This window comes from Humulus lupulus, chromosome 1 (assembly GCF_963169125.1).
Source record: "Humulus lupulus chromosome 1, drHumLupu1.1, whole genome shotgun sequence".
Lineage (NCBI taxonomy): Eukaryota > Viridiplantae > Streptophyta > Magnoliopsida > Rosales > Cannabaceae > Humulus > Humulus lupulus.
In genome coordinates this window covers 277,640,774-277,653,531 of record NC_084793.1, presented here as the reverse complement: position 1 = coordinate 277,653,531, position 12,758 = coordinate 277,640,774, and the positions used below count along the sequence as shown (strand labels likewise).

Here is a 12,758-nt window from a genome sequence, read left to right as displayed (position 1 = left end):
CCTTTCCAGCTCAACACCAATTCATACAGGGTTTTGTCTGCCCTGAGGTCGCTTTACCATGAGCTAAAGTGGGAAGGACCTCCACCCAAGAAGATCCTATATCTCTTTTGCTTGAAAAAAAATCCCTCCCGAGCTCGGGGAGGGGACGAATTCTACTACCTTTTGAGCTATCCCAAGGAGAAAAAGTTCTTTGAGGATCGACCCAACCATCCCCCAGATTTCAATAAGGCTTTCTTTTGGATGGATGGCCTAGTTCCTTCCAGACACTACTCGTTCAGGCGAATCCGTAAGTACATAAAAAAAAATTCTTCTTTTGGGCTCAAATTTTTGTTTAGGCTCGCACTAGTCATAATATGTTCATTTTTCCAGCCAACTACCGTCGACCCACTCCCACCAAGGAGATGAAAGAGCATAAGGAGGATTTGCTCCAACTTCCCTACGGCAAACGCTCCCTTTCCTATCTTCTTCATGAAGATATGCTTCGAGCCTGCGGCCTTCTGGAGAAGGATCAGTCCACGTCTGACTAGTCCATAAAAAAAAATATATATAGTGGGAGTTCGTGCCTCTCCCAACTGGTAGCCTTCCTCCGAGGCGAAATGCTAAGCCACACTCCACAGCTCGACACCGTAGGAGTCCGTAATTGGGGAATGAAGCCAATGAAGAGGCCTCGAGCTCGAGCGACAGAGGTACGATCATCCTTAGTTCGGACTTATGGTCTCTCTCACTACTTAAACATAAGCTGATAGATTAGTCTTGTGTAAGGATGATAAGGACCATTTTTATGTATGGTCTTGGGTAGATGAGAGGGTTCATAGGTTCGATAGTTGGCTCGGGAAGTATGACACTATGTATAGTCTGAACGAGGTATGGAACGAAATAGCCGTTCAATACGGGACAAACGACTATAGAGACCTTTCGAGGTTGACTTCCACGTATAGGGAAGGAGCTCCCCCCGCTTCCTTTGAAGATGGGGAATTACGTGGTCGCCGAGCACGAGCTCGGGGGAGAGTTCCAGTTAGGTTTCTCTCTACTTGTCTTTTTATTCCTTGCCTGTCTGCATCATGCTAACTTTTTTATCTTGGAATATATTATAATGTGGTGTAACTGTGCAGGTGCTATGGACTCCGACCTCGACACCGTGCTCGCTAGTGGCGAGGGGCCCAGAGGAGTAAACGCCCGTGGGGCTCGCAAAAGTCTGACCGACCCGCTAAGGTCCTCAAGAGGACTGAGAAGACTCCTCCTCCGCCAGCTCCCACTGTCACGAGCTCGGCTATGGACCCTGCTTCCCAGGTCGAATCTTCCGCCATAGATGTTCCTCCAGTGCCTCCAATTATCCTGGTCCGCCAAACTCTCGGCCCTCCTCCGAAGAAGCTAGCGTCGAAAGAGCGCATGCTGTCGATTTCTACTCATGTTGACGAGTATGTAATTGACAATGCTGCCGGGCCCCATGGTGCTACACTTGGCTCGGACATTCTGTCCTGAGTGGGCCAAAGCTTTGGTGGCTTCGACGCCCCTCAGTGGCAATTTTTTAACAATGCTCGAGACTGCAATACACTTTATGACAAGAGTATCGAGATCACTACTGCAGTAACTTCCCTCATCTTATTATTAGTTGTACTTGTACTTAGTGTATGTTCTAATTTGATTTCATTGTGTGTCAGGTTCTTGTTGTCTTTGCTCAGCTTAATTATAAGTTGAATAATGAGGTCCATTCGAGCAAGTCCTCTGCCCAGGAGTTGAAGGATCTCCAATTTAAGCTTACTGCCATGATCAAGGCCACAAAGGCAAAGATAGAGGTTGAAGCTGAACAAATAAAGGCCAAGACAGCCGAGCTTGAGAAGGTGAATGCCCGGCTTGCGGAGCTTGATAGGATCAATGCCAAGCTTGAGGAGGAGAAGGCGACCACTTTCAAGATTATGGAGGGCGAAAAGGCTCGTCTCCTTGCAGAGTTTAAGGAGAAGAAGGATCGGGTGGTTGACCTGGCCATGTATAGGATCTGGGCAAGTAATGCCAATCTCGATACCAGCTTCCTAGGCTCTTTCAAGGCAGAACTCGTGGCCAAGTGGCAGGCTTGGCTCAATGTGGAGGACGCTGCTTGGGACAAGGCAGAGAGACCCAAGGAGGGTGCTGAGAAGGCTAAAGAGGATCCTCCTCCCTCCTAAGTCTCTACCTGGGGTTGCGTCCCTTTAAATCTTCTGTACTAGCTTTTATACTCTATTTTTTATACCCCTGGGGCCAAGGCAATTTATAGCTCGTTTAAGAGCTATTTTTTCTTTTGTTCACGATATTTATGATACCGTTTTTTACTTTACTTTAATATTGCTTTAAATTTCCTAAGATGAAACATTTCAAGCAATTTATATTAAATAGTCCTTATGTCTGTTTATTCATACAAACATGTGGCAGATTTTTAAGCTTAAGCTTCGATGCATTCATGCATAGTTTACTTGATGTATCCGTGTCCGATCTCGTTATTTGTCAAGGTCGAAAGTTACTTTTACCATGCACCCGAAGGTACTTATATGGCGTGTAACGTTGGTGGTTTAGTTATATCTTGCTTTTTTAGTCACTTTTCCTTGTCCTTGGGTAGCTCCCCAAGGTTATGAGGTCGAAACTATCTTTTTGCAAGATATTCTAGCCTTGATCTCGATTTAGCTTAAAGTAGGTTATGTTCCAACTTACTGCTGATTAGTTTTAGCTAGTTTGTTCCAAACCTATTCAGGTCGTGTTTGGATTGTAATCCATACACTTATAATCTTGATCTAGTTATATCTAGATCACGTATTTGGTTATATCCAAATTATCTTGGCTCGCGCATTTGGTTATATCCAAACACTTTATTTTTAATGCCCAAATTATTTTAGCTCGTGTCTTTGGTTATATCCAAACACTTTTATTTTTAATTATTTGGTTATGTCCAAACTACCTTAGCTCGCATATTTGGTTATATCCAAACACTTTTATTTTTAATAATTTGATTATGTCCAAACTACCTTAGCTCGCGTATTTGGTTATATCCAAACACTTTTAGTTATGTCTTAGGTCGCGCATTTGGTTTTATCCAAACACTTTTATGCTTTTCGTATATGCTATTTTATTTTTTCAAGCTGACGGTATATATACCATTAATGCCCCCTTAATATCCTATGAGTGTGACCATAGGTTATTAAATCAAGAGAGTTTGCCAAAAATACAGCATATTGAAACGAAAACGAGGTTTATTCGAATTTGAAAAATTTATTAACAAAAACATAGCAAGGACAAACAAGCACGGTTATAGGTGTCATCGTTCCTATACTATTGATAGTCAGATCGCAGATGTTCACCATTCCATGCTCATGGTACTAAATTCCCATTCAATCTTGCCAACTTGTAGACGCCAGGTCGGATAACTGATTCGATCTGATAAGTTCCTTCCCAATTAGGCCTGAGCACGCCAGCAGCCGGGTCCCGTGTTGCCAAGAACACATGCCTCACCACCATATTTCCCACTCCGAATTTTCTATCTCGAACCCTTTTACTGAAATATCGGGTAGCTCGCTGTTGGTATGCATCATTTTTTAGCTGAGCCTCGTCCTTTCCTTCTTCAATCAGGTCCAAGCTTACTTCGGGTTGGGATTGGTTTGAGGGTTGATCATAAGCGTGGGTTCGAATGGTGGGTATTTCAACCTCAATTGGCAGCATAGCCTCGCATCCATATGCTAGAGAAAAAGGGGTGTGTCCCGTTGAAGGACGGGTGTTGAGTCTAGTTTTTGTTATGTTTAGGTGATGTTTTAAGTAGTCTTTTATTTCATTTTTCTTTCATTTAGTGCGGTTTTATGATTTGTTTGTTTATCTTTGTGAGTATCAGGAAGAATTGAGCACTTGGAGGAAAATGTCAAAGAAAGGGAAGAAATAACCAAGTTTTTCAACATATTTTGAGAAAGAATGGATCTCAACATAATTTGGAAGTGTCGGTGAATTTTTGGGATGAAAACTTAAAAAATTGAGAAATCCCTTAAGAGCCACGACATGAGCAAAGTAGAGCCACGGCTAGGTGGTGAAACAGAACCACTGTTTTGAAGGAGATCCTCGGGCCGCGGCATGGCTAGAGAAGGTCGCGGCATAGATGGGCATCAACCCAGAATTCCTGGACACGAGCCGCAGCATGGCTGACTCGGGCCACGGCATGGAGAGGACCTTTTGGCCTAGGAAATTGGACACGGGCTGCGGCATGGTGTATGTAGAGTCGCGGGCCGCCTCTCTTAAACTTTGAATCATAGGTTTTAATTTGGCGAAAAAAAAGAGAAAAAAAAAAGACGTACGGACTAGGAGAGAAGTTCCTGCTTGAAGGCTGAAGGCTTGGAGTATTTCTATCTACATGTTTTTCCTTTACTTTCTGATGTTATCTTTAATTTTTGTTGTGATTAGCATTATGATTATGAACTAATTCTCTGTTTAGGATGTTTAATTGAATCACTTGAATCCCTATTATGAACTAATGCAATTTCAATTCTTTTCTTCTTCAATCTTCTTCAATTCCATAAAACCTGTTCTTATAGACTGATTATTGATTGGCCATCTATAGTCATATATATATATGTTTTTAAGTCAAATTCTGAGAAGTGAGATTTAAATTTGCTGTGGTTATATTGGACATAATTCTAATTTAGAACGAAATTATCTGAATTAATTGTGTAACTGTTTATTAAGTTGTCAAGATCAATGCTACCTTTGTGGTTCAATTTACCATAGAAATATAGGAAATTGTCACCTAGGTTGAGTTTATAATTCATAGTATGATTATAGGCTGCTGTATCAACTTGTTAATTGAATTAGGTAAAAAGAAGAAGAACTCATACTTTGCATTAGGGAATAATAGGGAGGATAGCTGATGAGATTAAATATCCTAATTGTTTCTTCAGTGGTTTAATCAAAAGTTTACTATTAGTAGTTATTCCATTTAATTTTCAATTATTGTTTCTGCACTTTATAGTTTCTCTTGCTGTATTTACAAAAATCAACAAATTTTAATTGATCAAATAGAAAGAGGAATTGATTGATTGGTAATTGATAAATCAGTCATTGAGGACGATACTTGGTTTTGACCATTTTATTACAAATTGCGACTGTGTGCACTTGCATAGCAAAAAAATATCGCAACAAGTTTTTGGCGCCGTTGCCGGGGACTGAAAATAATTACCAATAGCAGTCTAATTAATTTTTATTCTAATTTGATTTTAATTTCTCTTGTTCTAATCTGTTTAGTTGCTTAATTTATCTATCTCAGGTGAATTGTGTTATATGCGTAGCAGAAGAGGAGCAGACAATCTTGTTCCTTTGAATCCTGAGATTGAAAAGTCCTGCAAGCAAAACAGAAAGAACAAGAGGGAGGCCTAGAAATCTGTGAAGATGGCACAGAATGATGGGGATGGCAGGAATGTTCTAATTCCTGGAATTGTACAAGGGGTTCAGGCTCAGAACAATGCTGAGAGGAGTCTGAGAGATTATGTACTACCCACTCTGACGGGAGTACAAAACAGTATATGCCCACCAGCTGTAGAGGCCAACAATTTTGAAATCAAGCCAGCTATTCTACAAATGGTGCAATCCTCTGTGCAATTTAATGGGTTTCCTTCTGAAGATCCTCACACCCATTTGTCTAATTTTCTGGAATTGTGTGGAACCTTCAGATACAATGGGGTGAGTGATGACGCAATTAAACTGAGGCTTTTCCCATTTTCTCTGAGGGACAGAGCTAAAAGTTGGCTGAACTCGCTGCAACCAAACTCTATTGTCACCTGGCAAGATCTAGCTCATAAGTTTTTGTCAAAATTCTTCCCTCCTTCTAAAGCTGCAAAATTAAGGGGAGAGATTAATAATTTTTGCCAGAATGATGGAGAGTCATTGTATGAAGCTTGGGAACGGTTTAAGGAACTCTTGAGAAGATTTCCTCATCATGGCATTGAACAGTGGATGCTACTACAGAATTTTTACAATAGTTTATGTCCTACAACCAGAACCATTATTGATGCTGCAGCGGGTGGCACTTTTATGAGCAAGAGTGCAACTGGTGCTTATGAGCTGCTAGAGGACATGGCCACCAATAATCATCAGTGGTCTGAGGAAAGATCATCAGGAGTTAGAAAGGTAGCTGGGGTGCATTAGCTGGATGCCATCACTACTCTAACAGCACAAGTAGCCTCTTTGACGAAACAGTTACAACAGAGCACTGTATCTGCTAATGCGATTCAGATGGCAGTGAGGTATGAAATGTGTGGTTGTTCTCATTCTGTCGATCAGTGCCCTATCAGTATGAATAATAACACTCCGATGGATCATGCTCAAGTTCAAGTGGTGGGAAACTTTCAAAGACCACTCAATAATCCATTCTCCAATACTTACAATCCTGGGTGGCGAAATCATCCCAATTTTTCTTGGAAGAATAATCAAGGCCAACAACCTCAGTTTCAGGGCCAATTTCAGAATAACATGCCTTAGCCACCTATGTATCAAGCTTCATCATCACAACAGCCTAGGCCGCAACAATCAATGAATCAACCTCAACCTGAAAGGCCTAATGAACTGCAAGCAGCCTTGTTGACCCTCACTAATACTCAGACTCAATTTATGACTGAGACCAGATCCTCTATTCGAAAACTTGAGACATAAGTTGGGCAGTTGGCCAATATGCTCAATAACAGACCGCAGGGAAATTTGCTCAGTAATACTGAAGTCAACCCTAAGGAGCAAGTTCAAGCAATTACTCTGAGGAGTGGGAAGCAAATTGAGCAGTCTAGATCTCCACAGGCAGTGGTTTAGAATAAAGAGATGGGTGAATAGTCTGATTCAGAAAGGATTACTAAAGACCACCAGCTTCCAGAAAAGTGTCTGCCAGTTGTTATGGAGCAGCCAGTTCGAGTTCCATACCCTCAAAGGCTTAGAAAGACTACACTAGATAAAAATTTTTCTAAGTTTTTAGAGGTGTTTAAAAAGCTTCACATAAACATTCCTTTTGCTGAGGCCTTGGAGCAGATGCCCAGCTATGTGAAATTCATGTAGGAGATTCTATCAAAGAAAAGGAGGATGGAGGACTATGAGACTGTAGCACTCATTGAAGAGTGCAGCGCAATATTACAAAGGAAGTTACCCCAAAAGCTGAGAGATCCGGGGAGCTTCACCATACCTTGCACCATTTGAAAATTTGAATGCAAACATGCTTTATGTGATCTGGGGGCAAGTATCAATCTGATGCCCTTATCTGTGTTTAAAAGACTTGGTTTGGGGGAGGCAAAACCAATAACTGTCACTTTACAGCTCGCAGACCGATCATTGACACATCCACGGGGTATTATTGAAGATGTTCTTGTGAAGGTGGATAAGTTCATATTTCCAGCTGACTTTATCGTTTTGGACATGGAGGAGGATACAGATGTACCAATTATTCTCGGTAGGCCATTTCTAGCCACAGGCCAAGCTCTTATTGATGTTCACAAAGGAGAGCTTAAGCTTAGAGTTCAAGGAGATGAGGTGGTCTTTAATGTCTTCAAGTCTATGAAGTATCCGGTGGCTAGTGACAGTTGCTTTAGTGTGGATGTGATAGAAAAGACAGTTTCGAAGATAAGGATGAGTAGTGATGCCTTAGAGGCAGTATTATTGGGTGATGAGGGTGATGATGATGATGATGCTGAGATAAGAGATTGTGTGAACTGGATCAACTCCTTCTTGCCATACTGGAAGAAGTTTTAAGAATTAGCAGATGCGCCTGATAAACCACTAACATCCATTCAGCAGCCACCACAGCTGGAATTGAAGGTTCTCCCAGACCACTTGCGGTATGCTTACTTGGGAGAGAATGAAACTTTACCTGTCATTGTGTCAGCTGATCTGTCAAAGATAGAATTGGAGAAACTGTTGAGGGTTTTAAGGGAGCATAAATTGGCCATTGGGTGGACCTTGGCGGATATTAGAGGAATAAGCCCATAAACAGTAATGCATAAAATATTATTGGAGGAGAATAGCAAGCCATCCATAGAGGCCCAGAGAAGACTCAATCCAGCCATGAAGGAAGTAGTACTGGAGCAAATTCTCAAATGGTTGGATGTTGGGGTGATCTACCCAATTTCTGATAGTGCATGGGTGAGCCCTGTGCAAGTGGTACCTAAAAGGGTGGTATGACAGTGGTGAAAAATGAGAACAATGAACTCATCCCAACAAGAACTGTAACGAGGTGGCGGATTTGTATAGACTACCGCAAGCTCAACAAGGCAACAAGGCAACAAGGAAGGATCATTTTCCTTTGCCTTTCCTTGATCAGATGCTTTACAGATTGGCAGGCCATAGCTACTACTGTTTCTTGGATGGGTATTCAGGGTATCACCAGATTGCTATTGCACCAGAGGATCAAGAGAAAACAACATTTACATGTCCTTATGGCACATTTGCTTTCAGGAGAATGCCATTTGGACTATGTAATGCCCCTGCAACATTTCAACGGTGCATGATGGCCATATTTTCAGACATGGTAGAACAGTGTATTGAGATATTCATGGATGATTTCTCTGTTTTTGGCTCATCATTTGACCTCTGTTTGGGTAACTTGGAGAACGTGTTGAATCGTTATGAGAAGGCAAATCTGGTGCTGAATTGGGAGAAATGCCATTTTATGGTGAAAGAGGGGATTGTTCTTGGCCATAAAATTTCGAGTGAGGGAATTGAGGTAGATAGAGCAAAAATTTCTACCATTGAAAAGTTGCCTCCACCAGTTTCAGTCAAACGTGTTAGAAGTTTTCTTGGTCACGCTGGGTTCTATCGAAGATTCATAAAAGATTTCTCTAAAGTGTCCAAGCCTCTCTCAAATCTGCTTATGAATGGAGTTGTCTTTGATTTTAATGATGAATGTTTGAGGGCTTTCAATTTCTTGAAAGAAAAGCTTATTTTTGCTCCAATTGTGATAGCTCCGAATTGGGAATTGCCTTTTGAGTTGATGTGTGATGCCAGTGACTACGCAGTGGGGGCAGTTTTGGGACAGCGAATTGACAAGGTATTCAAGTCTATTTATTATGCTAGTCGGACTCTAAATGATGCTCAGCTGAATTATGCTACTACAAAAAAAGAGCTGCTAGCTATTGTGTTTGCTTGTGACAAATTTAGACCATATCTGATTGGTAACAAAGTGATTGTCTACACTGATCACTCTGATTAGATGCCATACATTAAATACTTGATGTCAAAGAAAGATGCCAAGCCCCGCCTGATTAGATGGATTCTTTTGCTTCAAGAATTTGACATGGAAATTCGTGACAAGAAGGGCAGCGAGAATGTGGTAGCTGATCATCTCTCTAGACTTGAGGTGGAGGAGACTAAAAATAAGAAAGAAGTGCAAATCAATGATCACTTTCCTGATGAGCAGTTGTTTGGGCTAAGTGAGACTTTAGCTGTCCCTTGGTTTGCTGACATAGTGAACTTCTTGGTTGCCAAGATTTTGCCCCCTGAAATGTCAAAGCAACAATTAAAGAAATTCTTTTCTGAGGTGAAACATTACTATTGGGAGGAGCCTATTCTCTATAGGCATTGTGTTGATCAGATTATCAGAAGGTGTGTTCCTGAAGAAGAGATGCAGTCCATTCTTAATCACTGTCACACTCAACAATGCGGAGGGCACTTTGGAGCATCAAGAACGGCGGCCAAGGTATTACAAAGTGGTTTCTATTGGCCTTCATTATTCAAGGATGCCAATGTTTTTGTCAAGGCCTGTGATAGATGTGAGCGAACTGGTAATATCTCGATGAGAAATGAAATGCCTTTACAAGGGATTCTTGAAGTGGAGCTGTTTGATGTATGGGGCATCGATTTCATGGGGCCCTTTCCACCCTCTTACAACAATGAATATATTCTATTGGCAGTCGATTATGTATCTAAATGGGTGGAGGCTGCAGCAACAAGAGCCAATGACGGTAAAACTGTGCTTAATTTTCTTCATAAACATATTTTTACTAGATTTGGCACTCCCCGAGCTCTTATCAGTGATGAAGGGAAATACTTTGTGAATAAGCAACTTGATGCATTGCTGGCTCGTTATGGAGTATATCATCGAAAAGCTTTGCCTTACCATCCTCAATCAAATGGGCAAGCTAAAATTTCAAACAGAGAAATCAAAAGCATCCTTGAGAAGACTGTTGACAGCTCGAGAAAAAATTGGTCGAAGAAGTTCGATGATGCAATTTGGGCTTACAGAACTGCATTCAAAACACCAATAGGCATGTCTCCTTACAGGTTGGTGTTTGGTAAAGCGTGTTATTTACCAGTTGAACTAAAGCATAGGGCATTCTGGGCTATGAAAAAGTTGAATTTTGAGTGGAGTGCCGCTAGTGAACGAAGGCTGTTGCAACTACATGAACTTGACGAGTTCAGAAATGAGGCTTATGAGAACTCCAAGATTTATAAAGAGGGAACAAAGGCTTGGCATGACAAGAACTTAATCAGGAAAGAGTTCCAACCAGGGCAGAAGGCACTTCTTCTTAATTCAAGATTGAGACTTTTTCCTGGCAAATTGAAGTCAAGATGGTCAGGCCCATTCACTGTTGTTCAGGTCTTTCCATATGGTTCTGTAGAAGTTCGGGGTAACTCAGGTGATTCCTTTAAAGTCAATGTCCTGAGATTGAAACCCTACTTGGGTGGTACTTTTGATCAAGCAAAGTCTATCCTCCCTCTGAAGCCACTCTGAAGAGGGGTCCAGCGTCCGACTAAATGATGTTAATGACAGCGCTTGTAGGAGGCACCCTATGTTTTATGTGCTATTTATTTTACTTTTGTATTTGTAAACAATGGATATTTGGTTTATTTTTGCACTCTTAGAATCGTGAAAAATAAAAAAAAAAAACTCAAAAAAATCAGAAAAAAATGGAGAATCCTTAAGGGCCGCGGCATAGCCATATAATGCCACTGCATTGGGGGTTCCAGAGGCCCATGAATTTTGAAGTTTAGGGGCGGGCCGCGGCATGGCTGAGGAGGGCCGCGGCATTGAAACCCAGTTTTTCCCAGAGAAGAGAGGAGGGCCGCGGCATGGATACCATGATGCCGCGGCATTCTAGGCTGGAGATTTGATGCGGGCCGCGGCATGATCAAAGTAATGCCGCGGCCCGTGTCCGAAATCTGGGGTAAAATACCCTAAATTAGCCATCATTCTCATTCACTTTCACTTTCACAATTTTCCATCCTACTCAAGCCTCCTCTTCTCTCTCAATTCTTGAGACTTTCATCAGCCAAAGAGATAAAAAGGAGAATTGTTGTGCTATTCAAGTAAGTGTCTCACATCTATTCTAGTGCTTTTGATTGGAGAATAGATTACATTGTGGTATTCTGGACTGTTTTATGCTTTTCTTGTGAGACATTTAAGGGGTTTGTCAATTGTTTTTCTGGGATTAGTGGCTGGGCTGTTTGATTTTGTTACTTAGAAATTTTTGGGGGAGGGAAACCAAGGGAAGTTGTACTCAAGTTCTTGAAAACCAATTTGGGGGTTTAGTCTGTTCTTGTATTGAATAACAATGGGTCCTAAGAGAAATCCTTCGAGAGGTACCCCCTCAAAGAAAGCCTCCTCATCCCGCACTCAACCAACACCACCTCCCCCGGCTGATTATGACACGCAATTATTTGTAAATAAGGAAGCAGCTGATTTGTTTAAAAAGATTCATAAGAAATCTGTGGTAAGGGAAAGGGGATTTGAGTTTCATGAGGCACCCTTGGTACAATACCCTACTTATGATATCATCAGAGCTAAAATAATGAGACATAATTGGGGTTTCTTCTGCGACTCTACCTGTGTGGGAATGGCCAACTACTCTCAAATGTTTGAATTCTTTGCCAACTTCCCATATCTTGATGCAGAAAAGAAAACTTTTATTAGGGGTAAATTGGTGCCTACAGAATCTTATTCATTTAACCGATTATTGCACCTCCTTTCATTGTCTGCACAAGAGGACGAACATTGGCAGTTGGCCCATTTTGATGAGCCAGATTATGATGTTGTGGCTGGAGTTCTGAGTATGGAAGGTGCCTGGTGCAATTATCATAATGGAAAACCCAAAGACATGAACAGGTGGCAGCTCAATCCAATTACGAAGGCATGGGCTTATTTTGTGAGTTCACGTTTATTGCCGACCTCTCATCTATCTATTGTTGATAGAGAGCGCTGCATGTTGTTTTATGCTATCATGACCAAAATGACAGTTGATGTGGGCCGAATAATTTGCTACAGCATTCGCAACATCAGCAAATTCAATACTACAGCTGGTGTTGCCCATGGTACTTTCCTCTCGACCCTATGCAACACTTATGAGGTACCAGTCTACCCAAGAGATCTAGTCCGAAAGCCAATGGGGCCAATCAATCAAACTATGTTTTCGGCATTCCCTTCGGCTTCACTTACGCCGCCTTCCTCTGGCCAGCATAATAAGCGTAGCCGGGCTGATGAACCAGTGGACATTGATCAAGCTGAGGAGGAGGAAGCAGATGAAGCAGGTCCCAGTAACCCACCTTCGAATTTGGCAATTGGTGGACCTATTGATGAGCACACGCAGCGCACGCATGCTCGCTTGGATTATCTTATTCAGCATAACCAATACTTAATCCAATCGAATCATGCACAAAATCAACATTATAATGACTTCATGGTGCAACAAAATGAGTTTGGGCGGGTTCACATAGAGGGGTTGAATGCCTTAGTAACGAGGTGGACTATGAGCTCTGCTAATGAGAATTACTTCACTCCCCCGCCGCAA

General features: G+C 41.7%; 1 non-coding gene across 1 annotated transcript; it reads right to left on the bottom strand.

Moving 5' to 3' along the window:
- Nucleotides 1–5,838: 5,838 nt before the first annotated feature.
- On the bottom strand, nt 5,839–5,945 carry LOC133813543 (small nucleolar RNA R71). The gene has a single exon (XR_009884551.1). It is a non-coding gene; the product is annotated as a small nucleolar RNA R71 (small nucleolar RNA).
- Between the last annotated feature and the right edge of the window lie 6,813 nt (nt 5,946–12,758).